The sequence below is a fragment of the Podarcis bocagei genome (assembly GCF_964188305.1).
Source record: "Podarcis bocagei genome assembly, chromosome: 4".
Classification (NCBI taxonomy): domain Eukaryota; kingdom Metazoa; phylum Chordata; class Lepidosauria; order Squamata; family Lacertidae; genus Podarcis; species Podarcis bocagei.
This window is the reverse complement of record NC_138128.1, coordinates 82,222,259-82,250,073: the sequence shown is the minus strand read 5'-3', so window position 1 is coordinate 82,250,073 and position 27,815 is coordinate 82,222,259. Positions and strand designations below refer to the sequence as shown.

The 27,815-nt window shown below is 43.5% G+C and overlaps 1 protein-coding gene and 1 long non-coding RNA gene across 4 annotated transcripts in view; one reads left to right on the top strand and one right to left on the bottom strand.

Annotated features, from left to right (window-relative positions):
• Positions 1–27,815, top strand: part of NRG3 (neuregulin 3) — a 620,711-nt gene that overhangs the window by 75,935 nt on the left and 516,961 nt on the right. The window lies entirely within an intron of this gene.
• On the bottom strand, positions 10,344–27,648 carry LOC308585365. 2 transcript variants are annotated; one of them, XR_014007334.1, is made up of 3 exons: positions 27,577–27,648; positions 18,432–19,356; positions 10,344–10,780 (listed from the first exon to the last, which is right to left on the bottom strand). It is a non-coding gene; the product is annotated as an uncharacterized lncRNA (long non-coding RNA). The 2 variants fall into 2 exon arrangements; XR_014007335.1 differs by lacking the exon at positions 27,577–27,648 and adding an exon at positions 20,990–21,113.

Sequence of the window (27,815 nt, the reverse complement as noted above, 5' to 3'; positions counted from 1 at the left end):
AAACAAACCCTTTTAAAATGGCAAACATCATGCTGTACCCTGCCTGGAAGTTTGCCTTTAAGAGCAAGAAATATCTTACAACCCCTCTGAAAAATTATAAAGGCTTAATTTTAAAATTATTGATACCTTCTGCTTTTTTTACAATTTTAATATAATTATTTCATATTTCCCTCTGTTTTTTATATTTTGCATTGTTTTTAGTTATCCATTTAATACTGTACTTAATGCATTATACTGTGTTTTATGTGCTCTGTTTTCCTCCTCTATGAATTATTGGCCAAAATTAAATATATATAGAGGCAGAATTACACGTTTGGCAACAGATACTGCTCTGAGAATGCTGGCAATTGCTGAATTGCTTCAGACTAGCAGTGAGAAGACAGGATTTGTAGTGAAGTTGTGGATTATGGAGAAGGGCTTGGCATCTCTCCATCTGCCCCACTCTAGTCCCACAATCCCACTTGAGCTCCTCCCACAACCCAGCTGGGAGGAAACTGGCTTGTACAGGGGGTTGTGAGGGGGAAAGCGCCACTTCTCTTGACTGGCAAAGTCTCCCCTCAGAATTTGACATCATGCTGCTGCTTTGCAACCATTTGTTGGCGTTCAGGGGGTTAAACTAGATGATCCTCAGGGTCCGTTTCAACTCCATGATTCCTTGAACCAGAGTTCCCAGAATGACCTTGGGATGCTGCAGAATTTCTGCTACTATCTTCAGATAGCTTTGGAGAACTTCCCACATGAAGGATCCAAAACAGCACAGCAGCAGCAGAGAGTGCCTTTCTGTGCAACTTTGGTTATTCCACAGGTGAATAGTAATGCTGCCAGGAAAGACCTCCCTTTGCTGGAATTACCCCGATTATGTCATGAGCTTTGTATATGGCAGAGCTGAGCTAAAACCTACCCTCCTTTTTCTAGGAACATTTTCTTTCCCTAGAAAGGAGGCTTCCCTTTTTCTGACTCTCCTCAGGGCAATTTTTAATTTTATTGGAATTTCTCTATAATTTTGGTTGTTGACTGGTTGGTCAGTCTTAAGATCTTCCCATTAAACATTTGAACATTCCTCCAGCTGCCTGCACTTCCTGATGTGTAAGAGGCTCATGGGAGGAGTGTCCTGATTATATGTTCCTTTGAGTTTTAATTAAAACACGGGAAGCCAGAGAGGTTGGCTACTGAGCATGTGAGATCAGTGCAGTTTCTATTTTCATTTTAAGGGAAGGCCTTCATTTTTATCTTTAAAAATACCCCTCTTATCACTGATTTCATTTAAAAAACAACAAAGCACAAACTCCTTCACTTGAAAAGAAATAGCTATCAGGTGTGCAGAAGACAGTCTCCTCACAGGCCCCTGTTTACAGTAAAGCCCAGCTGAAGGCTTTAAAGCAAATTCAAGAAAACTGGGCACTCCAGAAGGCTGGAGAGATGTGTAGAATGAAAGAAAGGGCACACACAAACAATCTGTAATCTGTAGTCACCTCGAAAGTAAGGTAAGCACAACAGAAAAACCTTCACCTAACAATGAGAATTGCACCAAACTTTCTCTCCCCTTTGATCATCTTTGGAATGCAGTATCTTTTCTCATTTTTCAATGGGGAATGGTCAAAAATGCAGGAGAAATTATCTGTGCTTCACTTGTGTTTTGCTCTGGAAATGTTTAGACACACAGAGGTTGTGCTTGTGATTGTTGACAGTCCATTATGTTCACACAGCTGGCTTTAAATTGAGGACGTGCAACTGAATTCCATATGCATGTTTACTTAGGCTAAAGTCCCAAAGACATAAATATGGCTTGTTCATAGATAAATGCATATAGGATCACAGTAACAAGGAACTGTTGTTTGTAATGTATCTAATACAAATGCTCTGGGAGTCTTTTTGGCTGAATAGCAGGATAAATAGTCTTCAAGTAAATATTGCAGCAGTACTCAATTCAAATCCTGCTGAGGGCTACTTTACTAAGCACTGGTGGTAAGGACTGCTACAATTTTAACTCCAGGGTTTGCTTAACACATGCTATCTTTCAACACGCATGCACACACACTCACTTCTGTGGCATGTTCTCTCTCTGCAAGTCTCTGTAAATCCACTCCATCGTCACCATGAATCCAAGATAGAACTGCCTCAAGGCCACCACAGCGAAGTTCATGGCTGAGCGAAGTTCATGGCTGGTTCCCCTTACTTCTCTTTCTGTGTAAAGTCAACCTTCAGCCAAACCACCCTGTGCCTCTTCCTTGAACCTTGACATTGAGCTGATTGGTGCAAGGCTGCTGTATAACTGCAGATGTAGGACATGTATTTTTGGGACCATCTAAAATAATAATAATAATAATAATAATAATAATAATAATAATAATAATAATAATAATAAATACTTATACCCTGCCCATCTGGCTGGGTTTCCCTAGCCACTCTGGGAGGCTTCCAACAGGAGATTAAAATATATTAAAACATCAGTCATTAAAAAATACTTCCCTAAACAGTGCTGCCCTCAGATGTCTTCTAAAGTTGTTTATTCCTTTGACATCTGATGGGAGGGCATTCCATAGGGTGGGAGCCACTACCGAGAAGGCCCTCTGCCTGGTTCCCTGTAACTTTGCTTCTTGCAGTGAGGGAACCGCCAGAAGGCCCTCGGTACTGGACCTCAGTGTCTGGGCCAAACAGTGGGGGTGGAGACGTTCCTTCAGCTATACTGGGTTGAGGCCGTTTAGGGCTTTAAAGGTCAGCACGGACACTTTGAATTGTGCTCGGAAACCTCCTGGGAGCCAATGTAGGTCTTATGTGGTGTTATGTGGTCTTGGCAGCTGCCCCCAGTCACCAGTCTAGCTGCCGCGTTCTGGATTAATTGTAGTTTCTGGGTCACCTTCAAAGGTAGCCCCACATAGAGCGCATTGCAGTAGTCCAAGTGGGAGATAACCAGAGCATGCACCACTCTGGCAAGACAGTCTGCAGGCAGATAGGGTCTCAGCCTACGTACCAGATGGAGCTGGTAGACAACTGCCCTGGACACAGAATTGACCTGCACCTCCATGGACAGCTGCAAGTCCAAAATGACTCCCAGGCTGCGCACCCGCTCCTTCGGGTAAAAATTTCCATTGGGAAAAGATTCCCACTAGTTTTCTTATGAGCTTTGTCTATTTATATCTGTTTGTTTGTTTGTTTGTTTAACAAATGCTGAGATCTCATACAGAAGTTTATGCAGAATTCTGCTAAAGAAAATTGCTCCTATTGTGCGTCTTCTTCCTTTTGAGTCTGACATGCTGGTATGCTTCATAGTTGCTTTCAGCTGTGGCATTAAGATGCATCAATGCTTGCCCCTTCCCTGCTGGTAGATAGATCCTTCCAGCAAATCTGTTGTTCCGTAACTGGCTTTCAACTTACGAAACATTTTGATGCTTATGCTGGTATTGCACAAGATCTAAGCCCTTGCGAGACTTGCATCTAGGTTATAGCTGCTGTGTTCACTGAATGAGGGTTTTGTTGTTGTTGTTATTCGCCACAGCTGACAGAATTGTTGCCTTTGGGATTCACACTGATCTGTTGCTTGGTTTATCTGTGGCTAGTACAGGGCAGTGCTACAGCCCATTAGAACCAGTCGTAGCGAACACTTCTTTCAAGTCTCAATAATGTGCAGTATCAAACGTGCCTGTAATGGTTCTAGGGGTTGCTCGTGCGTAAGCCTGTCCCAACACCTGGCTGGGTTGCCTGAGTGAACCTTTCCTGTCTGGACAGCCACTCACCCGTGGCTGTCTCAATCGCTGGCAGCCTCCGTCAGTGGGCGTTTCTTAAACTTCTTCCAGCAAAGAAGCTCTTTGACGCCCAGTCTCCTCCTACTCTCCCTGCACGGAAGCCTTCTGCGCAAGGAGGGCGTAGGCAGCGGAGGACCTCTACTCTCCCCGCTGGTCCCCGGCAAGGAGTCATGGGACCGCCTCGCCGCTTCCCCCATCTGCCCCCCTTCTCCACTGGAGCTACGCTGATTCCCTTCCCCAGAAGATGGGCTGCCTCTCCCACTCCCGGGACGCTCTCTGGGATCCCCTTGGAGCTTGCTCTCTCCCTCCGGCACTGATGGCAGTTCCCTGACAATGCCTTTTGTTTTAAAGTAGGCAGCCAAGCTGGTCAACAGTCGTTGCTTCTTTTCTGGTGTTCAAAACACTGATGACAGTAAACATGACTTGATGGAGTGCATCGAACTTGAGTTCACGTGAACCTTTGGCCTTTGTGATTTGTGGCATTTCTGGAAACTTAGCGTGGTGATTCATCATAGAAAAGATTGCTGTTACGGCACTCGTCTGCCTGCAGACAAGTGGGTGTACTGGTTTATAATTGTCTATGTAGGTTGGTGGTGCGATGTGTGCAGAGCACTCCACCTCCCTGTGTGGTTGGGGCAGCCAATACAAGGTTGGTTTCTTTGAGTGGTGAGAGCACTGAAAGCTCACAGACGGCATTTTTGTGATAGCGGTTTATTATCCAACATGCAAATTTGGGTCTGGGGGAACAGCCGTGCATCTAGGCCCACAGTTCAAGTCTTTAAAAACTGCGTAGTTTCCCCCAAGGTAAAACAAGGTGACTCTGGAATTATTTGATTCTGAATATGAATGTGACATAACAAGTTCCATGCTGTTTATTTCTGCCCCTATGCCACTGAATAGCTTTTCTTGGTCCTAAATTGTAATCTGGTCTGGAGAATAATTCATTACTTCTACTCTTGCATCTCAGGTGGCAGCAGCAGAGAAAACCCCTTTAGCATCTATCTCCCAAATGCCACCAATGCTAGGTAAAAGAGAATTATGGCTTACGGAAAGTTGGGAAGGGGAATTCTGTCCCCATCATTTTCCTTTCTCTGTGGCTCTTCTCTCAGTCACACCATGGCTATGTTTGGTGGGGACATGGGAGAGGGCCCTTTTGATGGGTTCTTCCAACATTTGGCACTCGCTTCTTAGTGAGATTAGACTGGCTCCCCCCTTGTTGTCTTTCCACTGGCAGGTGAAGAGTGTTTTATTCCAGCAGGTTTTGGGGAGCTGATTGCTTTTAAGGAACAGGCTTTTTAATAGTGCTGTGCTGTTTTTACTAGCTGTGCTTTTACTATCTGTATTTTAAGAGATTGGTTTTTCACATCATTTTAATTCCATTATAGTTTAATTAACTTTTCAACTATGATCGTTCTGTGTTTTATCCGTGTTTAATGTTTTTAAATCTGCTTTACGCCCTGGTTTGGGGGGAAAGGTCGGGGAATGAATAAATGGTAGTGCAATGGACACTGAATTGGCTCAAGATTGGGGGAGGATATCTAATTTATCCCCAGCTCAGTTCTCTCTTGAAATGTCTAGTGCAAGAATGGAGACTCTATGCTCCTCCAGATGTTGCTGAATCCAGCTTTCATCTTCCCTTGACGACACTGACTGGTGCTGATGGGAGTTTTAATCCAATCACATCTGGAGGGATACAGGCGACATGCATCCCTGTCCGACAGCAATCGTGCAATCCTAGCTTTTTGTTTGACATGCTCCTATGTAGAAATGTGGTTAACGCATGAATGGAACCCACTTTAGCTGCACCCAAGCACAATAGAATAATGATTCTGTGCATGTCACCATTCCCAAGGAAGACATAAACTTGGGCCATTTCCAGGTCACCTCTTTATTGAACATTCACCCTTACCTGTTTGCACAAGGTTAGTGGCAAGGTTAAATGTCTGGTCATTGAGTATTGTTCTAGATTTGTTTACTGATTATATCATGTTGCATCAAGCAATCACTATTTCACACTTTGCAGTGCATATTCCCCTCGTTCTCCGTATCGTAGAAAGTAGGTTTGTTGCACAAGAGCATCAAATCAACTAATTGCACAACCTTAATTTTGGCAGTATGATTGAATTCAACCCCAAAATAGCAACTGACTGGAAGCACCCTTCGAGCTGTTTGCAGCTCTGTTGACTTGCATGCTGTAAGGTAAAGAATGATTCCTGTTAAACTGACAGTACAATTGTGAAGTGTGGCTAATAAATGAGAGAGAATGGGAAGATTAAACAAACCAAAAAGAACCCTAATGGGGGTGATTTGAGACAGTACACACTGTACTGTGTGGAAGGTTAGTCTTCTGCTTTCAAAGAAGGGATCTTATATAAGCAGCTGCTATTAGCTTGATGTTCCAAAGGACTAGCTACAAATCCTCACACATGTTCAGGTTATTATGTCACAGTTTGGGTAATCAAGATTGCAAGCTTTGAGTCAAATAAATCCCATTTTTTTAAAAAAAACTGGCACTTCTTATGTTTTTTCTCCTCATTAGTGCTTATCAGAAATTACTGGTATGTGTTTGGCTCTACAGCCAGCCAGTAGTGAATCTGTATGTGGAAAAACAGATACGCCACAATTCAGCTGGACAGCAACAAAAATTCAGACCAGAAGTGCATCTCTGCAGCAAGGCAAATCTCTGGAAAACCAGAGAACATTTATATACTGCTTATATTTAAACAAAACCCTAGGCATTTTACAGTGTATGTTAAAACATTTTGAGAGCGTTGCTTACATGAGAAGTTTTCTTTGGAAAGGGCCTTCTTGTCATCTAAGTACTGAAAAAGGAGAGTTTAAGTACATAAAGGACAATCAAATAATTAAATATATGGATTTTGTTGTACAAAGAAAATTTTCTTTGCTAGAGAATATAATATATGCCAACCTCTGATCAGTGAAAAGTCTTTCTTCTCCCTCCTCTTATTACTGGAATAACTCAGGTTGATGTTCAAACAAATATAACTGAAGAAGACCTTCTTCACCTGTTAAACCCAAGAGTAACAAGTCCTAAAATTTTCCATGAGTAGAATTTACTATGAATATGTATTCACACTCAGTTCCAGCCACATTTTAAAAGTAAAGCTAGAGCCCCAATTTAGTTAGCATAGATGCTTTGGATCTGCAAGATGGTGGAGCTTGGAATTCTGGTGGATCCTGGAAATCTTGTTTATTAAAACACACCCCAACATGTACACATGTGTGAATCACTGCTTCTCCATTACAGTGGAAGAAAGTGCAAAATAAAAGATGATTGTGTCAGTCTCTTAGATTTATCCTAAAATTGTTAAAGAAATTAGAGTTACTACAAGATTTGGAAAGAAAGAAAGAAAGAAAGAAAGAAAGAAAGAAAGAAAGAAAGAACCAAAGTTAACTTTTGGTTTTGAGGAAAGCCATAAAAATTGTGATAACATTAGCAATTGTTTCAGGGTTTTACATGTACCTAATCACTGCTAATTTATTTCACCTAGAGTGAAATCTGAGCTGAGCTTGAAAGTTCTATCATGGGCAAATTTAGAGGGCACTTTTAGAAATATTTCCGTAAAGCAGCAACATTTCTCAAACTCAAGTATCATAAAATTAAGGTCTTGTCTAAGAGGAAACCTCTTAGACAAGGTACAGTGGTACCCCGCAAGACGAACGCCTCGCGAGACGAAAAACTCGCAAAACGAAAGGTTTTTTCGTTTTCGCGTTGCCTCGCAAGACGAATTTCCCTATGGGCTTGCTTCGCAAAACGAAGCTTGCCCCGGGGACAGCGGGTCTTCTCTTTTGAAGCAAGGGGCGGCGGGGAGATTGCTTCTCCCCACCGCCCCTTGCTTCAAAAGAGGTCCGGGGGCAGCGGAAGCGCTTCCCGCTGCCCCCGGACCTCTTTTGAAGCAAGCGGCTGCGCTTCTCCCCGCAGCCGCTTGCTTCAAAAGAGGTCCCGGACCTCTTTTGAAGCAAGCGGCTGCGGGGAGATCACTTCTCCCGGTGCTCCGAAGCGGGGCGGGGGGGGGCGGGAACACCTTCCCCCACTGCCCCGCTTCAGAACGCTGCTCCGAAGCGGGGTGGGGGGGCGGGAACACCTGCCCCAGCCACCCCGCTTCGGAACGCTGCTCCGAAGCGGGGTGGGGGGGCGGGAACACCTGCCCCAGCCGCCGGGCTTCGTAGCGCTGCTGCGAAGCCGGGCGGGGGGGGACACCTGCCCCAGCCGCCGGGCTTCATAGCGCTGCTGCGAAGCCGGGCGGGGGGGCGGGAACACCTTCTGAAGGCGGGCGGGAGGCGAAAGTCTTTGTCCCCCCTGCCTGCCTTCCCAGGGGCTTTTAAATCACCCCAGACAGCGGAGAAGTCCTCCGCTGTCCCGGGGCAATTTTAAAATGCCGCCCGCCAGCATTTTAAGATCGCCCGGACAGCGGAGAAGTCCTCCGCTGTCCCAGGGTTTTTTAAAATGCTGGTGGTGGGGAAAAAAGCCCTTGTCCCCCCCCCCCAGCCTTCAGAAGAGGTCCGGGGACAGACTGTCCCCGGACCTGGTCTGAAGGCGGTTTCCCTAGGAACGCATTAATTGATTTTCAATGCATTCCTATGGGAAACCGTGCATCGCAAGACGAAAAAACCGCAAGACGAAGAGACTTGCGGAACGAATTAATTTCATCTTGCGAGGCACCACTGTATCAGGGAGTTCCCACATCTCTAATCTTAACCCAATACTCTGATTATTCCCCCAGCACTCTACATTCACGCAGGCCCTCAGAAAAGAACATGACAAAATATGAAAACTTCCCTTCATGAGTGCTTTGTCTGCACATATTCAGTTCCATGAATTGTAAGAGATTTCCCAGTATTAGAATGTAATTGTTTTATTTAAATATTTTTTTAGCCACTGTTGAAGTCCAAGCCCTCACAAGCCAGCTTTAATAAAAACATAAAAATTCAACATATGTGTAATCACAAATACATTCCCATGATAAAAAAGATCTGCATTAATATTATTAAATCACCATCTCCAGCTATCATAAAAGCAATAGAATAAGCTTAGAGTGGTTAAAAAACCATTTCAGCACTGGCTTAAGCAGACAAATCCCATTGCCTTTTCTTAGAAAAAGTAACATAAAACAAATGGAGGCATCAGCTTCTGTCTTACTGAGCATATGTGTAAATCATCCCAGTGAAATCATGAAGCAAATGGAATCGCCTATGAATTTTATGGAGAACCTTTTTGTAAATACTTTGGAGACCTTAATAAAGTGAAAAGCTGAGTTTTCACTGTTGCGGTCTTTGTTCTTCAATAGGTTCTCTAGCTTTGGGTAGAGATGTTGGATCTCAGGAGATCTTATGTTCCAATCCTTGGCAAAATCAACAGTGTTTTCTAGAGATATTTTCTCCGTCATATATTGTTTACAATTGAATTGATAACTGTGTAGAAAACACTGAGTACTGTTTTATTTAACTGAGCAGCAGCTGCTAGATCAAGCTGTAAATCGAAAGATCCCAGGCTGAAGTCCATACAGGAAGGCCAAATACTTAAGTTGATAAAAGTTTCATTTTTGCCAGATATTAGTGGCAAAACTAGGGCATTCTGGCACCCTTGGCAAAATGGAGCCTTAACATTGTATGCCGCCACCATCCTTCCACTTCTTTCTTGCTAATTAATCACATTTGATTCCAAGCTCCTGGACTTGTTAGTATTTTCATATGAGTCGTGTGAATCTTAATAGTATTACTTCACCAGGTACCATAGCTAGAAATTTACATGCCCAGAGCTGGTTCCCAGTTCTATACCACTATCTCTGAGAACCAGTGTTAGATGGATTTAAGAGTGGACAGGTTAGCAGCAGCAGGGACAGACTTTGGTCTTTCTAATTTCAGCGGCACCCTGTATGAAACCAAAATTCAGTGCCACCCAGCCTCTCACCTTCCGTTCTGCGCGTGGACCATGTCATAGTTGCATCACCTGGCAGCGCCCCCTCATCCCGGCACCCAATGTGGGGGAACCGATCCCACTGCCCTAAATCCACCTCTGCGGTTAGCCTTGCTGTTGAACTTTTATTGGTGCTTTTTAGATGCATTGTACTTGCTCAGAAGCTTTGCATCCAGTCTTTGATTCCCCACCCCCTCCCTCATACTCAGCAAAAATAATGGCTGAATGTGCATTACTGTGTTAGGTTGGCCTGCACAGGGCCTTTGAAAAATGCAGTGATACTGCTCTGCCTAGCCTTCCCCCAGCTACTGACCATCTGGTTGTTGCCTAAAAAAAAATAAAAAAAAATCAGTTGGGTAGAAATTAGGTGCACCGTATTTTTCACTCCATAAGACGCACCAGACCATAAGACGCACCTAGTTTTTGGAGGAGGAAAACAAGAAAAAAAATATTTTGAATCCCAGAAGCCAGAGCAGCAAGAGGGATTGCTGCGCAGCGAAAGCAATGATCCCTCTTGCTGTTCTGGCTTCTGGGATAGTTGTGCTGCCTGCATTCGCTCCATAAGATGCACACACATTTCTCCTTACTTTTTAGGAGGGAAAAAGTGAGTCTTATAGAACGAAAAATATGTTGATTATTCTATACTGGAAGGAAAAGATTGCGTAATGTCACCCTTTTATTTTGTAGTACACAACCTTTGCCTATTTTGCATTCTTCCACAAGATGCATCCACAGTATTAGGAATCCTGTTCCCCCAGCCTAGTTTCAGTATTGCTTATAGTAACTAGTTTCAGTTACTATTTCTATATCTGTGTGCGCAAGCCTGCTGCATTTTTGACCCCACTCCTCAGTTTTTCCTTCCTTTCCCTGTAATTTTGAGCCTGAAATTTCTGTTCCTACAGCTCTCCCCTCTCCCAGTACACTCCATCTTTCCTTTTCTGTTGATCCACCAGTCTTTTTTTTATATTGCAGCAGTGTCCCTGTGCCTAGGACACGATGAATATTTGTGATTTTTCTCGTCCAGCTGAAAACCGCCAATGTGATACTGCAGATAAGCATCCCAAGCATGAGGCAGTTTTGATGACATTCTTTCCAAAAACTGCAAAGAAGAAGAAAAATAATAATAATAGAAAGCAGGCAACTAGACTTGCATGCAGATGAAATATTGAATCAACTGATAATAGCGTAGATGTAATACACAACAAAGATCTGGATCGGCATGGAGATGACAACTTAAAGCTTTTGCAGATAAGCATCTCAAACATGCTGATAGCATTGTGTAGGAAGATGGAAGGAAGGTGACAAATATCACACATTTCTACCTTTTCCTCTTCACTTCCCTTTTGGTGGAAAAAAAATTGCAGCAAGGCAGAGCTGACAGGGATACCTGCTTCTCCTCTCCACCAGGCACCTGCCGCTAAAGACCACAAGGCAATCCTTGCAAAAAAATAAAATAAACTGCCTTGGGCAACCTCACAGAAAAAGAAAATGACCCTCAGGACTGTAGCAATTTTTATGTCCTTGTCAAATCCACAGGACTAGCAAAGCCCCCCCCCCCCCCCGGCACCCTGCTTCACATAGGAATCAACTGCACAAGGTGGAAAGCATCCTTATATAGAGCTTTGTGTGTGTGTGATATCTGTCACATAGCTTTTAAGAAAGGGGGTCTCTTGAGAAATCTGAGGCTGGACTACAGAAAAGTTCTCTGTGGGGGAACTGGCAGATGTTAGCTCGGTTTTGACAGATGTGGCGGTGCAGACCACCTAGCAGTTCTTCGCAGGGGGCTTCAGTTTGAAGATCACCGCAATAAGCTTAATCACTTGAAGGCCTGTCAGCAGCCTGTGGTAAGATTCGTCCCCTACCTTCCTTGATCAGATTTACTGGGATATAACGTGAGCCTGAAACTATCCCATCGGTAGCAGCAGCACCTAGCCAATGGTGGAGACACACTGCTACCTGTGCAACTTGCTGTCACTCGTATCGGCCTCATTAGCTTTCGAAATCCTTACAAACAGCTGCTTTCTGGCTCATTTTTTCCCCCAGCTGCCAAATTAGAGCTTAAAGGATTGTTCAGACTCTGGGGCCTTAGCAAAATAAAGGCTAGTAAATGAATTCTGGGATTATCAGTCTGCGTTTTGAGATCTATGAGGCATCTCTTTCTCAGTAATCTTTAGGTAATTCCTTCTGTAAATTTTCTCAAATCCCTCATGGCCACATTAATATATATGGTCAGGCTCTTGTGATGTTTCCAGTATTAATGTGTCTAATTTTGACAGCACTAGCATTGGGCAATGGGAATGCCTCAGTCTCAATCCAGCAGGTACATAAGGGCTCATCCATATGTCCTTTTGCGCCATGTTTACCAGGCATAGGTAAAGTGTGGGGTTTCCTGGAGAAAGTGCCAGGACAAAATAAACCCTGCACAGACACAGAGCTTTAAAGCCCAAACCTGTGCCTAGAAACATAGCACAAAGGGAAGTCTGGGTGAGCCCTATGATAAGAGGAAGAAGAGCAGAGCTACACCTGGTAAAGGTAAAGGGACCCCTGACCATTAGGTCCAGTCGTGGCCGACTCTGGGGTTGCAGCCCTCATCTCACTTTATTGGCCGAGGGAGCCGATGTACAGCTTCCGGGTCATGTGGCCAGCATGACTAAGCTGCTTCTGGCGAACCAGAGCAGTGCACAGAAACGCCGTTTACCTTCCTGCTGGAGTGGTACTTAGGTATTTATCTACTTGCACTTTTATGTGCTTTCAAACTGCTAGGTTGGCAGGAGCAGGGACCTCACCCCGTCGCGGGGATTCAAACCATCAACCTTCTGACTGGCAAATCCTAGGCTCTGTGGTTTAACCCACAGCGCCACCTGTGCCCCACCTGGTAGTAGTTAGAATAAAGGCCTCAGTAAAGTGTGCTTTCTCTGAGAGTAGAGGTATCTCTACATAGCTTGGGTGCATGGCTGGGGACTGACCAGTCCCTGTGTTTCATCAGTATGTCTGGCTCTGCCCTGTTTACTTCAGGCATGACTGATTTCTGCTGCAGAGTTGTCAGCTAGTTGCGAGTACTGCAGTGTGTCTCGCCTTGAGCCATGTTATGATCTGGGAGCTTCTAAGCCAAAGAGAGAGAATTTCATTTGGAAGAATGGCAGTGTATACACACACACACACACGTGTGTGTGTGTGTGTGTGTGTGTGTGTATTTGCCATTGTGATTTATATAGTTGCTCCTATAGGAATGCATAGTTTGACATTTTGTGTTAAAAGCATAACAGAAGATCAACCCTGTTGAATCAGACCAATCTCCTATCGAATTCAGCAATCTGTTTCCTATTGAATGCTTCTGAGAAGCCCATATGAATAACCTGAGGGCAACAGCCCTCCCATACTGTTCCCCTCCAACCAGTATTCAGAGGCATGCTACCTACTAATGATCTTTGATGAATTTGTCTAGTCTCCTTTTTTACCTCTCTGCCTGAGGTAGTGGCCATCACTACATCTTGTGACAGCAAGTTTCATGCACTATACTCCTTTTTGTCTGTCCTGAATGTCCTACCAATAAGCTTCATTGGGTGGCCCTGGCTTCTAGTTTTATATGAGAGGGAGAAAAACGTCTCTTTATCCAGTTTCTCCACATTATACATAATTTTATAAACCTTGTCCATGTTCCTCTTAACTTGCCTTTTTTCTTCTTCTTCTAAAAGTAAGAAGCCCTAGATGTTGTAACCGTTCCTTGTTGGGAATTGCTTTTTTAAAAATAAATACTAAATTCCCACAAATTTCACATAAAAATTCCAATAGGTAAGGCATTTTTCTTTTGTTTTATCAACTTCCCATCCCATTTTCCGTGGTGTTTTTGTTCTATCTCTTTGCTGCACCCTAACTTCACTCTTTTATATAATAACCACAATACAATAAACCTTGCAGGGAATTTCTTTAGCTTCCTGACCATTTTGGCTGCCATTTTTCTGCATCTTTCCCACCTCTAAAATATCATTTTCTGAGCTACGCACAGTATTCCACGTCACACCACAGGTTTGTTTAAATGATGTGGACCATTGCATTATTTTATTGGCAGGTTTATTATCAGTGGCCTTCTTTTCAAGGAAGCAAAGCCAGAGCAGCAATGGCCTGTGTGATGGGCTTGAGCCATCCTCTCAATGCTGGCATTGCTGCAGTTTCCCTGGAGTGTGTAGGGGGCTATAGTGAGGCTACACCAGTGTTTCCCAACCGGTGTTCCGCGGCACACAAGTGTGCCGTGAGATGTTGGCTGGTGTGCCGTGGGAGGGAGGCGGGCGAGTCGGGCGGTGAGAGGCGGCGGCGGCGAGGATCCGCGTTGAGCCGGGGGCGGCTCCGCGGTGGTGCCGCCGAGGTTTCTCTCTCCATTCTCCCCTCACACACACACAGGATCAGCTGACAGGACCCAGCCAATGGGGCGGCGGCGGGGCAGCGCGTGCAAAAGGGAGGAGCGCGAGACAGCGGACGAGGAGGAGGCCGGCATGTCCGGGCAGCAGCAGCAACAACAGCAGCAGCAACTCCCGGCGACGGCTCCTCAAGCCCCGGGCAACCCTACTCCCTCACCGGCCTCGGCCGCCCTCCTGCTCCACCCGCCGCTGCCTCCCCCGCCGCCGCCGGCCACCTCGGCCCCGCCGCCGCCCCTCCTCCGCCCGCTATCGCCGCCACCACCACAACAGCCGCCGCCGCCTCAGCTGCCGCCATCCCTCAGTCCCTCGCTTTGCTGCCTCCCCCCCCCCACCCCAAAGCTTGGAGGTTCCCCGGCAAGGGGGAGGGGGAAAAATTGAAAACTTTCACTTTCGTGCGTCCCTCCCGGCGTGACGCTGCGCGCTGACGTCACGGGGCTGTAATGGTGGTGTGCCGCGAGATTTTTTTCATCAAACAAGTGTGCCTTTGCCCAAAAAAGGTTGGGAAACACTGGGCTACACAGCTGCACCGGCAGAGGCAATCCAGTGTTTCCACCAGTGTGCTTCACAGTCTCAACCTGTCTGCTGTCATGATATATCCTGTCCTCATCCCAGTACTGTAAACTTCAGCAATGCTGAAGAGCAGTTCTGCAGCTTTGCCGCACCTCATGGGCTTCTACTGTCTAGGTCCTATTGGAATGAATGGGATAAGAGCCAACAGCATGATTTTCAGGTGCATATAAGGTGTAGCTTGTATGTATACCCAAGTGCTTCTAAACATCAGTTACTTTCGTCTGCAGTTTCCAGTCCTGCTGTGACCTCAGAGGAATTAAGCCAATGGAAATCAAGGAAGCCATAGCAACTCTGCTTTTCAAGGCCCGCTGTGATAATAAAGTGAAGCAGTTAGGTCAGAAGCTGAGGAAATAACTAGATTGAAGAAGCCAAAGGACAATGAGAGGCGTATGGGAGAACATAACTGAAGCCCGTCCTCATGATGATCTCCAACTCTTTCTGTTTACAGTGTTGTGCTTTACTGAGCAGAAGGATCTTGCAATGTACCATCCTTTGCCTTTCAAAGTGTTTCTGTTTAATGCACAAAGGTCATCTGTTCAATACTTTCTGTGTGTATCTAGCTACGCTTTCTGTGTGTATCTAGCTACGCTTCTTATCGTTAATGGGTGATTGTATAGTTTGAAGCTCTGCAGCAGACTGAGACTGTGGAAACTGACGTTAACGAATAAATCTGATAAACATCTTGCCGTTTCACTATGAAATTCAAGGACGTTTTCCTTGCTTGCTATAGGAAGATATATTAAAAATGGCAGTATACAAGACAGACAGCATGTTGATTGCCTGCAATCATCTGTTGAAGGACAAAAAATAGCATTTTCTAAATTACCACATTAGTTCCCAAAGTGAGAGATGAAATGCATTAATGAAATAGCCTTTGTATTTGTGGAACCTAATCTGAATTTTTGGTCATATAGTTTTCTAATCAATTTTGGTGTGCAGTCAGTGGAACAAAAAATTCTGATTGTGTTTTACAGCAGGATAAGCTAAAAAGAAAAGAAAAAAGCCCAACTTAAACTTCCGTTGCTTCTTTATCTATAGATTCAAAAAATGTATTGGGGTATGTATGTGTGTTTTAATAATGAACAACTAGCCTCTTTATAAGGAGATAACCCCAAGGACATACCCCTGAAGTATAATTAAGCTTTCCGTAACAATATTTTCCAAAGGAAAAGTAATGGAATGTTGCTTCTTAAATTGCCTTGTGGGCTGGATTTCTTTTATAATTAAGTATTTATACACCACCATTAGTGTACATGGTGCCTTCCAAAAACAAAACAAAGATGCCAACAAGACTAAAGCATTCAAATTACTCAATTAAAAAGTTTGTTTGAAATTAAGTGGAACATTTAATAGAAACTTTGGATACTTAATGATATTAATGGTGGCAGTTCCTACTTTTCGAAGAGAGAATATGTTTTCACTGAATGGCCATTACGGTGAACCAAAGGATAGCTTAAGATTTAAATAGTCAAATTCTTTCTTTCTCTTCCTTTGACTGTGTTCCTGTACGCAAACATACAAACAAGCATTTAACTGGCAAACAACCTTAAAGGGCAATGCTACAAATTGTCAGAGAATTTGAATACGGTTCACCAATTCAATAACTGAAATGTTTAATGATAATGATAGTATTTTCTATCCTGATAGTTGATGGAAGAGTAAGCAGGCAAGCAAACTGCTGCATCAAGCTCACTGGCTTGCTCCCACGATTGAGAGGGCCGGTGCCATGTGCCATGCCTTTGCCATGCATGCATGCTGTGTGACATACTCATGTCATACGGGCACACCATGTGGTGCTGATGTCACTTGTACATGCTGCACATTATGATGATGTGCCACCCGCATGCCATGCTGCTTGCGTGAGTGACATCAGCACGTCGCATAGTGTGTGCATGGCACATACAGTGGTACCTCGGGTTAAGTACTTAATTCGTTCCGGAGGTCCGTACTTAACCTGAAACTGTTCTTAACCTGAAGCACCACTTTAGCTAATGGGGCCTCCTGCTGCTGCCGCGCTGCTGGAGCACGATTTCTGTTCTCATCCTGAAGCAAAGTTCTTAACCCAAGGTACTATTTCTGAGTTAGCGGAGTCTGTAACCTGAAGCGTATGTAACCCGAGGTACCACTGTATTGAGGGGGCCTGGCTCCCTCCATCAAAATTTCTAGGGGCTCTTGCCCCGCCAGATGGCACCCATGAGCTGCATGTTCACCACCAGTGATTACAGTGCCTAGAATGTGTTTTCAAAGGGCCACTCTAGCCCCCATGCTTTGTGGTTTTGTCCGTGTAACAATCCATTTTTAAAAAAAATTCCTCAGAGTGCCAAAACAAGGTTGGAGCCTTTTGTATTTGCAAACCTTTTGGTATATGTTGACTTTTATAATACTCTGATAAGGAAACAACAGCATGATGGTGCATTTTAACCTTACATTAAAGGGGGAGCTGTAGTAATAATGGGTGCCAATGATTACATGAGAGAAATTAGGAGACAACTGGCGGGTATCAAAAGCTACAGAAAAATAGGTTGAGACCTCATAACACATATTCAAAAAAGATCTTATTACAATTAGAGTCAAAGTGGATCTCCTGCCTAGATACAGTTATTCCAAATGGCTTGAACTTTAATTTAGAATTGAATTGTTTTCTGTGATCCCTTTATCATCTTTGATGAAACAAGAGCATTTATGGTTTTGTCACGAATCCCCTTGTGTGCCTGCCAGCTGTTTCCCTTCTCCAGTGCTGGTGGGGCAGATGAAATAAGTACAGGGGGATGTGGAGGCTCACAGAGGGAGAATGGAGGCTGCATGAACTTTGTGTGCCATGGGTTGCTCAGAACTGGTTTCAGGACTCAAGATCTTCCTTTCTGGTGGCTGCATGAAGCGCTTAAATGTTGCCCCAGTAATATGGTATGATGGACTAGATTTGCTTTTTTAGAAGATAGTTGCAAAATGTGGAGGCTGGGATAAGCGGGTGAATTAATTATGATGGTAAGCCATTTCTTGTGTTGTCTTCTGAGAGCTTATCTTTAGTACTAGAGAAACTTACCAGAAATTAAGTCTTACGGAATTCACTGAGGCTTTACTCCCAAGTAGCCTAGGACTTGCCGATCAGAAGGTCGGTGGTTCGAATCCCCGCAACGGGGTGAGCTCCCGTTGCTCGGTCCCTGCTCCTGCCAACCTAGCATGGAGCATGTTAGTATGCGTGCACAAGCTTAGCATAAGCATCAGCTGTTTTGCTGATGTGGCTTTGATTCCCACCGTGTCTGTATGGCCTTCGCATGAATACATTGTGTTGCACAAAACAATTGTACTTTGTGAACCTGCGTGTATAGCTTGTGTCCTTACGATAGGTGTATTAGCTATTCTCTGCCCCTTGGGAAGGGGCAGCAATCTTGCAGAGCAAAATGCTTTTTTCAGCAGTGTCATAAAGCTTTCTCAGCAAGTTCTTAAAGTGATAGGTTATCATAAATTCCCTATTAGCAGCCACATCCAGGGGTTCAATTACCACAATTTTGGGACCCTTGGGGACCCCCCCCCCACACACAATGGGACTGTGGCAAATATTGTCCCAGGGGTCAGTCTGTAATATCCTTTATATTTGTTGTGAGGCCAACATGAGATTAAGCGAGGTACATACACATTTTAAAGCATCATACAGCACTTTAGATGAGTTTGCCCTGGTAAGCTATGGTTAAATCACCAAAATCATATATTTATTACAGTGACTAATGAAACAGAGTTACTAAATTCTCTTAGCAAAATGCCTACCTGATGTGACTCAAAGGATGCTGCAGCCAAAGTGGCAGTTACAGAACAATGAGGATGGAATATACAGAAGTGTTGTGTTTGCTGTTGCTGAGTGATGTCAGGTATTGTCTTCCAGGCTGTTGTCATGTGATGTTAAGGTGTCACCTCTCTAGATCTAGAAGCTTTCTCTTTCTCTTTAAAATGATCATATGACATCTCTACTGCAGTAACCAGTATGTTGTGTCAGAGAGGGTGTGGTCCTCTGAATTTAAATGCTTTGCGATTGATGGTTCCATTTTGGGGGGAGGTGATCACAGGACCATCTTTCCCATATGGCTTAGTGATTCGTTGCACCTGGGCGCTGGCCTCTCAGGGGCGCCCCAGCGAGTGGGGGAGCTGCGTGGCTTTGCCAGCGGCCTCCCCTTTCCCTGCTCGCCCGCCATGCTCCCCATCAAACATATGGCTGTCGGGCGTGCAGCTTCCTTCCCAAGCCTCCGCAGGAGGAGAGTGATCCCCGCAGAGACTTGGGAAAATGGCGACAACTCTGGGAAATGGGGAGGGGGGCGCCGGAGGGAACTTTGCACCACGGCGCTGGATATGCTTAAGACGTCCCTGGGTGGTCAAGATTTTGTGGTTCCTAAATCATGTCTCTCGGTCACTTGTTTATGTTTCACCATCATGCTGATCAAGACATATTGGAGTGATGTAAGTCACATTGCAGAACCTGCAGGTGGTGTTTTGTAAGAATAAGTAAGCTCTGCCAGCCTTAGTGCTCTTGAAGACTGCTTTTGCTCTTGCCAGTTGCTTCCAGGTATATCTACCTTTCCCCTCCTCCTTTGATCTTCAGGCTTCTCGTATTGTTGGATGCTGGCTGGAGGTCTGCTTATATTTCCTCCGCTGTTTTCTCTCTCAGCTGATAGAGTGGTCAATCATGAAACAATCACATCTTCATTTGAACAAAGTAAAGCCAGTGTTAGACTAATACAGGCCATCAGCAAATTTTGTTTTTCAGCTCCCTTCTTTGGAGTGATTTTACTACACTCTTCGTTTCTTGAGTGCATTACTGTAAACAATGGTTAATGCATATTTGGTTCCTTCATAACCAGTGCACACAAATTTACTTTAAACAGTGGTGCAGCCTTTGGTTTATGGGAGAATTGTGGCTTGTGTAACTGCCAAGCCTCTGGCTTGGTGTCGGGGTAATGCAAGTCGTAGCAAATCAGGATATGCAAATCAGGAGTCAGCCTTGTGAACCTTCTCTGGAGCAGTAAGCTTTAATACAATAAGCAAAGCTACATAGCACTAAATTCGTTACCAGTTGCTTAATAGTCATTTGTATAGATTCAATCTTAGGTGCTTAAGTTGCAATGAAATCAGTAAGGTATATGCTTTTGGTCCCACTGATTTCAACAGAATTTGTTTGGGCTAACATTTCTGTATTGTGCCCATCCTTGTCAGACAGTAATACCATTTTGGGGTTCTGAGAATCTCTACAGCTTTATGACTCCTCCATTATAATGCTACCCAATGGCTGATTGTTTCTTTCATTTGTTCTATTAAAGCCATAGCCATTTCTGGCAGTAATTGTTCTGTTGACTGCTGTTTAATGTGCAGTGCATGCTGATCTAATTACAGAGGAGGAGGGAAGGTCCTGGAATGAATTTAAAGTGGTACCGTCTTTTAACTATACTACTGTTTAACTGGCTTAGCAGATCTCTCAGACCTTACTAGAAAAGACAGCTTGAATGTCTCTCTTTCTCACTTGCTGTAAGATAAGAACTAGTACTGTCTAAATACCATAAAAATCCTAGCCAGAAAATAAATAAATAAAGTAACATGTAATTATAGTAACTTCAGATTGGGCATCTCTAAATTAATTAATGTAATTATTAGGAGTGTTTCTCCAGGGTAGGTTTACGAGTGACCTGGCATTCTAATTTGCAAGCCGCTGTAAATCTGTTATCAGTTTTCTCAGCTGTCTGCTAGCTAAAAAAAACACCTAGGTTTTATTCTTTTTTGGGTCCTATAGGTAAATTCCCACAAGTCACACGGAATGATCTGCAAAGGTAATGGGCTAGGGCAGTGGTAGCTAATATGGTGCCCTCCAGATTATGGTTGCCCTCCAGCTACAACTTCCATCAGCCTCAGTCAATGATGATGGGAGCTGTAGTCCACATCTGCAGGGCATTGTGCTGGGCTACCTCTGGGCTAGAGAATTGATTATCAATAGATTTACAAAAGGGGTGCGATGAATATACATGTCACATGATAAAGATGGTGGCACCTTTTGGACCATATCTTAAGCCACAAGATTTGGGTTGTCATGCCAACCAGCTTTCCCATCTGATGGTGTTGCTGGTGAATGCTAAGTCAGTCCTTAGTAAGACAACTCTCATCCATGACTTGACCATGGATGAGGCAGCCAACTTGGTATATGTTAATGAGACCTAGATGAATGAATTGGACAGGAAAGACCTGACCCAGCTGTGTCCTCCTTAGGTACTCAGTGGACCACCAGTATAGGTTGGAGGGCTGGGGTGAAGAATTGCTGCCACCCACAAAAAAGCCATCTTTCTCACCAAGAGTTCAGTCTGTGGGGATACTGGATGTTCCTGGTGCTGAACCAGAGGCAGAAAGGGAATTTTGTTGGTGTACCACAGAGATGGATCCTGAGTTCCCTCACTTCACAGGGGCCACTTCAGCATTGGATCTAGGAATAAGGTCACACCACTTCCTTCAGGGGAGTGATCTTCAGGTGGAGGTGGTATGCAAATTTAATAAATGAATCCTTCTCCATGGGGCTCTGTCTTGCAAAACCAAATACTATGCAAAATAGCAAGCCAGTCAGCCTATTGCAGTTTTAGCCATCCTGGTTCTCTAGAAATTTAGTATTACAGTACCCATAAAGCCTAGCCAGCATATCAGCAATGTACTGTAGTTAGATTAGACAGGACCTGGGAGATAAGGGCTCAAATCCCCTACTCAGTTTACTCACTGACCTTGGGCCACTAATTGTCTCTTAACCTAACCTATACCAGAATTGTTGAGACGATAAAATGGGGAGGGGGGAAACTGTGGATCCCACCTTGAGGGAAAGCAAAATATTAATAATACTATCTATCTATCCTATCTATCTTTGGTTACATTAGAGCAATTATTTCAAAATTTGCATTTGTACATGTAAACTAACATACGAGTTTTATGCAGATCTGCGCCCTCTTTCCCGTATTCTGGTGGTGCATGCCCTCTTTCCTCCCCCAGGAAATGCATAACTGTACTTGCATAAAAGTGGGGAAAGAATGGGGCAGAAGTTCCTCTTTGGGTAATTATTCTGCAGTCTAGTCCCATGACAGAGAAAGCCCTTTCCCTTGTCCCCATAAAGATATTTTTTATTTTTTATTGCCAGTGGAGGGGAGAAAATGAATGGCCCCATAGGCTGAATGGTTCTCAAGGAGCCTGATATGGGAGGGTGCAATTCCTGAGATGATCTGACCCCACAGGCTGTTTGGGGCTTTAAAAGCTAATGCCACCATATTCAATTGAAGGTGAGCAGCTTGTGAAAGTAACGTAAAGCTGCCATTCTACAGTATGGGTTGTTAGCTCCTCATAATAATCTGACAGCAGTATTCTGGCCAAATCAAAGTTTCCTGGCTATCTTTAAGTACAGCTCCTCGTAGAGCGCATTACATTAGACCAACACTAAGATGACAAGAGGAATAATGAAAATTGGAACTCCCAACCAAATGTACCCCCCAAACATTGGTTCAAAACTTAGACTATCACTTTAGGATATATTGTGGTAAACAAAAGAGAACTGGATGTTTTTTGCATATTGGTGATATCTTGCCAAAATGAGAGCTACCTTAATTAGTGAAATCAGTTGTAATTAATGCATATAGCTATTATTTCAGCCTTTCTATTCAGGATTAAAAATTGGTGTATTTTGTCCTCTTGTTTTAGTGAATTGCATTGCAATTCTGTATTGTTGTTGTATTTTTCGGGTAAGGCATAATTAAATCTTACAAAAAGCAAAAAGTAAATAAATTGCCTTTTCTTTTGCCCAATAACTCGCACTCTGAGAGGCATTGTTGGGAATGCAGTTTCAGTCTTTTCAGTAACAACCAAATGCATCTACTCTTTTGGATTAATTACATTCTAACAATGATCTGGTTTGTCTTTTCAAGGTCCCCTGATTATTGACCCAACTGATTGGATTTCAGCGAGTGTTAGAAATGATGAGTGAGACGCCATTGTTTCTCGTGCCCTTCTCTCCTCTGCAGTGCTTCTCTCCTGTTATTAAGGGTTCTAACAATGCTAGCTGCACTCAGGTTTTTGTTTCAGGTAATGAGATGACTGACCCTTTCATTTGTTGGGGAGGAAGGAGGGAACGACTGCATTGTTGCAAGGGGCTGAATGTGCTTTCAAGGAGCAACTTTGTAACAAAAGGAAGAACAACTGATGAACCATGGCCTTTTCATGTTGGACCTTAAGGTTGCTAATTGTGAGACATTTCCTGATGCGGATTTCAGATAAATTTTAATTAATGAAGGGTATGCTCATGTAGACAGAACCAGGTCTGCATGGGCCTCTGACTCAGTTGTTGTTGTTATTTATTAAAAAGAAGCTGTGATTTATACATGGATTTATATACGGTTATTTCATGGGGGACTGTGATACACATGCACTTTGTACTTGGCTATTGGTATCCGACTGTAATTCATCTCCAAGGAAGTCGCCCACCCTGAATTGTTTCTTGATTGTGTGTAATTGCATTTGCATGAGCAGAATAATGGAACAAATTTGGTAATCCAAAATTCACAGTAATCTAAGTAATGGATCAAATTCTCACAAAATGCAAATTTCCCTTCTACTGTATAGGTCAGCTTTCCCCAACGTTCTGAATTTTTGGAACTTGGAAGCATGCTTCTGTGGTACATGACCAGGTTATGCTCTTTTTTTAGAGTGTGAAAGTAATAATTATTTGCCCTCAGATGGATCAACTCCTTGTGTTTATGCATGAATCACTGTTCTGAGCCTGCCTCCTGATTTAGACGAAGGGATTCCCAAATTCAGAAGTTTGAATATAATATAATGGGAAGCCTCACTTAGTCATCTGCAGGCATTGAAACAAACAAACATGTAAATGAAGGAGAGATGTAAATTGTGAAGGTGAAATAGACATCAGTTCCGTCTATCTTGAGCTTCATGAGTTGAGTGGAATGGTCTCAAGACAGATTTTTGGCACAGTTGACCGGATGCGTTTAGAATCCTGGAACTATTGGGAACCCTGACTGCACAGAGTTTCCTGTCATAGGGGGTTTTCTAAGCATGTTTAGCTGAACATGCAAAGAACCCTGTTGGACCTTCCCAGTCAGGATGGGGAAAGTCAGGGGAAAAGCTGGCAGAGAAAAGGATGTTGGGGGCACAGCACTACATCCTCTAGTCTTGAATGAATAATAACGAAGTTTTCATTTCAATTCTGCCTTTTATGTTACATGTTTGTTATATTAACCATGTTTCTATGCACATTAGTTAACCAGCTGGTTAGCACATTCATTCACCTGAAATGTCTAGATTTCAAACCAACAAGCATCACTGTGAAAAGGCACCTTGTTTAAAAGAATAATCAAGCCAGAAAATAAGAATTTCTGAAGCAATGGCAAGAATAATTTATTAAAGTAAAAACATAAGATTAAACAGTTAATAATAATAATAATAATAATAATAATAATAATAATAATAATAATAATAATAATAATAATAATTTATTTATACCCCGCCCATCTGGCTGGGTTTCCCCAGCCACTCTGGGCAGCTTCCAAAAGAATATTAAAATACTGTGATACATCAAACATTAAAAGCTTCCCTAAACAGGGCTGCCTTCAGATGTCTTCTAAAAGTCTGGTAGTTGTTGTTCTCTTTGACATCTGGTGGGAGGGCGTTCCACAGGGAGGGCGCCACTACCGAGAAGGCCCTCTGCCTGGTTCCCTGTAACTTGGCTTCTCGCAGTGAGGGAACCACCAGAAGGCCCTCGGTGCTGGACCTCAGTGTCCGGGTAGAACGATGGAGGTGGAGACGCTCCTTCAGGTATACTGGACCGAGGCCGTTTAGGACTTTAAAGGTCAGCACCAACACTTTAAAGTTTACTTTAAAGTATTTAAATGAAGACTGGCATTTCACAATCCTGAATACATAATAAACACAAATAGTACTGCCAAGTATTAGAAATAGCTTAGAAGAAAAACAACAGTAAATCACGCACTCTACTTCCTCCTCTGCACCCCAGCTTGAAATCAAGTGCATAGCCTCATGTGGGTGATGGGAAGGTATAGGGGAGATGGACACAAATGAAATCCAATTGGAGGATTTCAGGGCAGTGATTGCTTAAATCAGTACTTGTCGGATGCAGTCTGGGTAAAGAGGTTTGGAGCAAGTTGGAGATTGCTGCAAATGTGGAGAGATTGCAGCAGAAGGAGAAATGTTTGAGAGGATGGAAAATGTGGTGGGTTGCAGTACACAGAGAAGTGCAGGGGAACAAAGCGGGGTTATTATTTTTGTCATGATGTTAGGCATTTTTGTGTTTTTGTACTGTAAACTGCCCTGTGGTCATTGGATGAAGGGTGACATATAAATTTAATAAATAAATCAAATCAAATCAGGGTTCATATTCTAAAATCACTTTATACAATGGTGGAGGGCCTTCCTTATTGACTGCCGAGAAGAAAGGGATACTTGACCTTGCTAGCTGTTCTCAAACACCGGAAGAAGGGATGCTAAAACTCAATTTCTATCCTGGCGTATGGGAGGACACTAAGATTCTGCCTGACCAAACCTGATTCTTAACAAGAAGCAGGATTTCAGATATACCAGCTGGGTAAATTATGGGAGTTAAGAGAGGGAGATGTAGAAGGAAATTGGATGAAGAGAATCACAAATTCAATTATCAGTGGGAGAGGAGAATTTTTCCATTAATATACAAGCTGAATTCCTTCCCATGCCCAAGACATGTATGATTTTTGGGAGGTGATAGAGTAGAAGGCAGGATGGAGTGGATTAAGTCTAGACCAAACAGCAGAGGGAGCCTTAAGGTGATGCATATATGCCACCAGCTTTGAGGCTTATGTACAATTTCTGCACATTTTGCAACATAATTCTTGGACTTCAAAAAGCTCTACCTTTTCAGGAAGTCTGTGGCCATCAGTGTTGCATCCTAAATCCTTCTGACTGCACTAATACACTCTATTCTTGTTTCTTACCCTAGTTATTTGAGTAATTGAGATGGCAGGTCATCTCTTTGCCTGGAATCTGCCTGGAATCTCTCCTCAGCCTCACTGTGCTGTTGAATGCAAGCTCACAAAAATGCCTGTTGGCTTGTTCTGCTTTTTTGGTTCTACACTCTGTCTTTTTGCAAAGGGGGGCAGAACTACAGCTTTGTGAAAATGCCACTTTCCTCCTAAATGGGGGTGCAGCATGTTGCCAGATATTCTCCAGGGTGTGATGAAATTTTCCGAGGTTAACAGCTTGGCTGCCATTTTACATCTTCCAAAATGGCGTGGGGTAGAAGAAAATATTCTGAAGAATCACTCTTCCCCCGCCCCCCAGGGCTGAGGTCAAAAAGAAAATGATCAGAAAATGTTAACAGAAAATCTTTTCTGAGAAATTTCTGCTCAGCTCAGTGCGGAACAAAGCTGCTAACCAGCTTGGCCAGCAACTCCTTGGCAGTGCCTTACTTTGTCCCTCTGCTTCCTGTCCTGAATTCTCCCTGTTTGTTTCCCTGTTCCTTGCCTGTTTCCCCATCGTTTTCCTGATTCAGCTTGAACCTAATTATTCAGATCCCTAATCTATGCCGCCTACATCCTGAGTCACAGTTATCATCTGCTGGATTCTTATGATACTTCTTTGGCAGCTTTATGTCTATACTGCAATTTCCCCCCATTGTACATCAACAAGGGACAAAAATTGTAACATTCATGGAGTTTAGAGTGACATTGGGAAAGCTACGACTGCCATTAATTTTCTAATTTTGTCATGTCGATGGAAGATACTTCCATTTCTAGAGGGAAGGTAGTGCATGAAACTTTGGATGCTGTTTCAAAGATATGTGCTTTGCTGGGAACGCTATGTGAGTAATCTAAATTAGCAAAAATTGTAATCCTTGGAATGGACCCACATTTGTTTGTTTGTTTGTTTGTTTGTTTGTTTGTTTGTTAAAAGTGGAAGACAAATATGCTACCTGGTTTCTTTGGAGGTTGTATTGAAACTAACTCCCCCCTTTTTTTTCCTAGGGTGCTGGCAGTTTTTGCTATAAACTTTTCCCCCCACCTTTTTTGGGTGCTACCCCTCATACAGACTCCCCTTACCCTTGCCTTGCTCTGTTCCTGTGCCATTTCTCTTATTACCTCTATGTTACAACCACCTTTTCCATCACTGTTCCTGCCTTGTCTTATTTGTGTGGTTCTTTTTGACCTAAGTACATCACCCAAAATAAATGTTGTATCTCTGGCTCAGTTGGAACCAAGCACCAGGTACTGTTTCCAGTAAGAGAAGGTAATTCCCAGTACGTTTCCGAGCACAATTCAAAGTGTTGGTGCTGACCTTTAAAGCCCTAAATGGCCTCGGTCCTGTATACCTGAAGGAGCGACTCCACCCCCATCGTTCAGCCCAGACACTGAGATCCAGCGCTGAGGGCCTTCTGGCGGTTCCCTCATTGCGAGAAGTGAGGTTACGGGGAACCAGACAGAGGGCCTTCTTGGTAGTGGCACCTGCCCTGTGGAACGCTCTCCCTTCAGATGTGAAGGAAATAAGCAGTTATCCTAACTTTAAAAGACATCTGAAGTCAGCCCTGTTTAGGGAAGTTTTTAATATTTAATGCTGTACTGTTTTTAACATTTGATTGGGAGCCGCCCAGAGTGGCTGGGGAAACTCAGCCAGATGGGCGGGGTATAAATAAATAAATAAATTATTATTATTATTATTATTATTATTATTATTATTATTATTATTATTATTGGATAGTGACTGTCGTTCAGTGAATTTTTGTGCGTGTAACTCATGCCCTGAATTTTGTTTGGCTTTGCAGAGATGTGTAGGAGGTGGCAGGATCGTGCCTTGATAGGCAATTGTCTGAGTCATAGTTTATTTTTAAAAACAACACACTGTTCTTTACCTTCTCTTCTGTATGAAGTTGTTATTTAAAACCCAGGCTTGGCACCAGGACCAAGCACTCTCAGGTAGCTTATGGTGACCCCATTGGCACCAACAGTTGCCCTTCATCTGGGGCATTGTGGGAAATCTAGAATGGAATATTGTGGCCAACTGCCATAGCTATCAAGTGACCCATGGCTGGAGCCAATCAACATAGGAAGGGTTCCCCCAGAGGATACTTAGAATCATAGAATTGTAGAG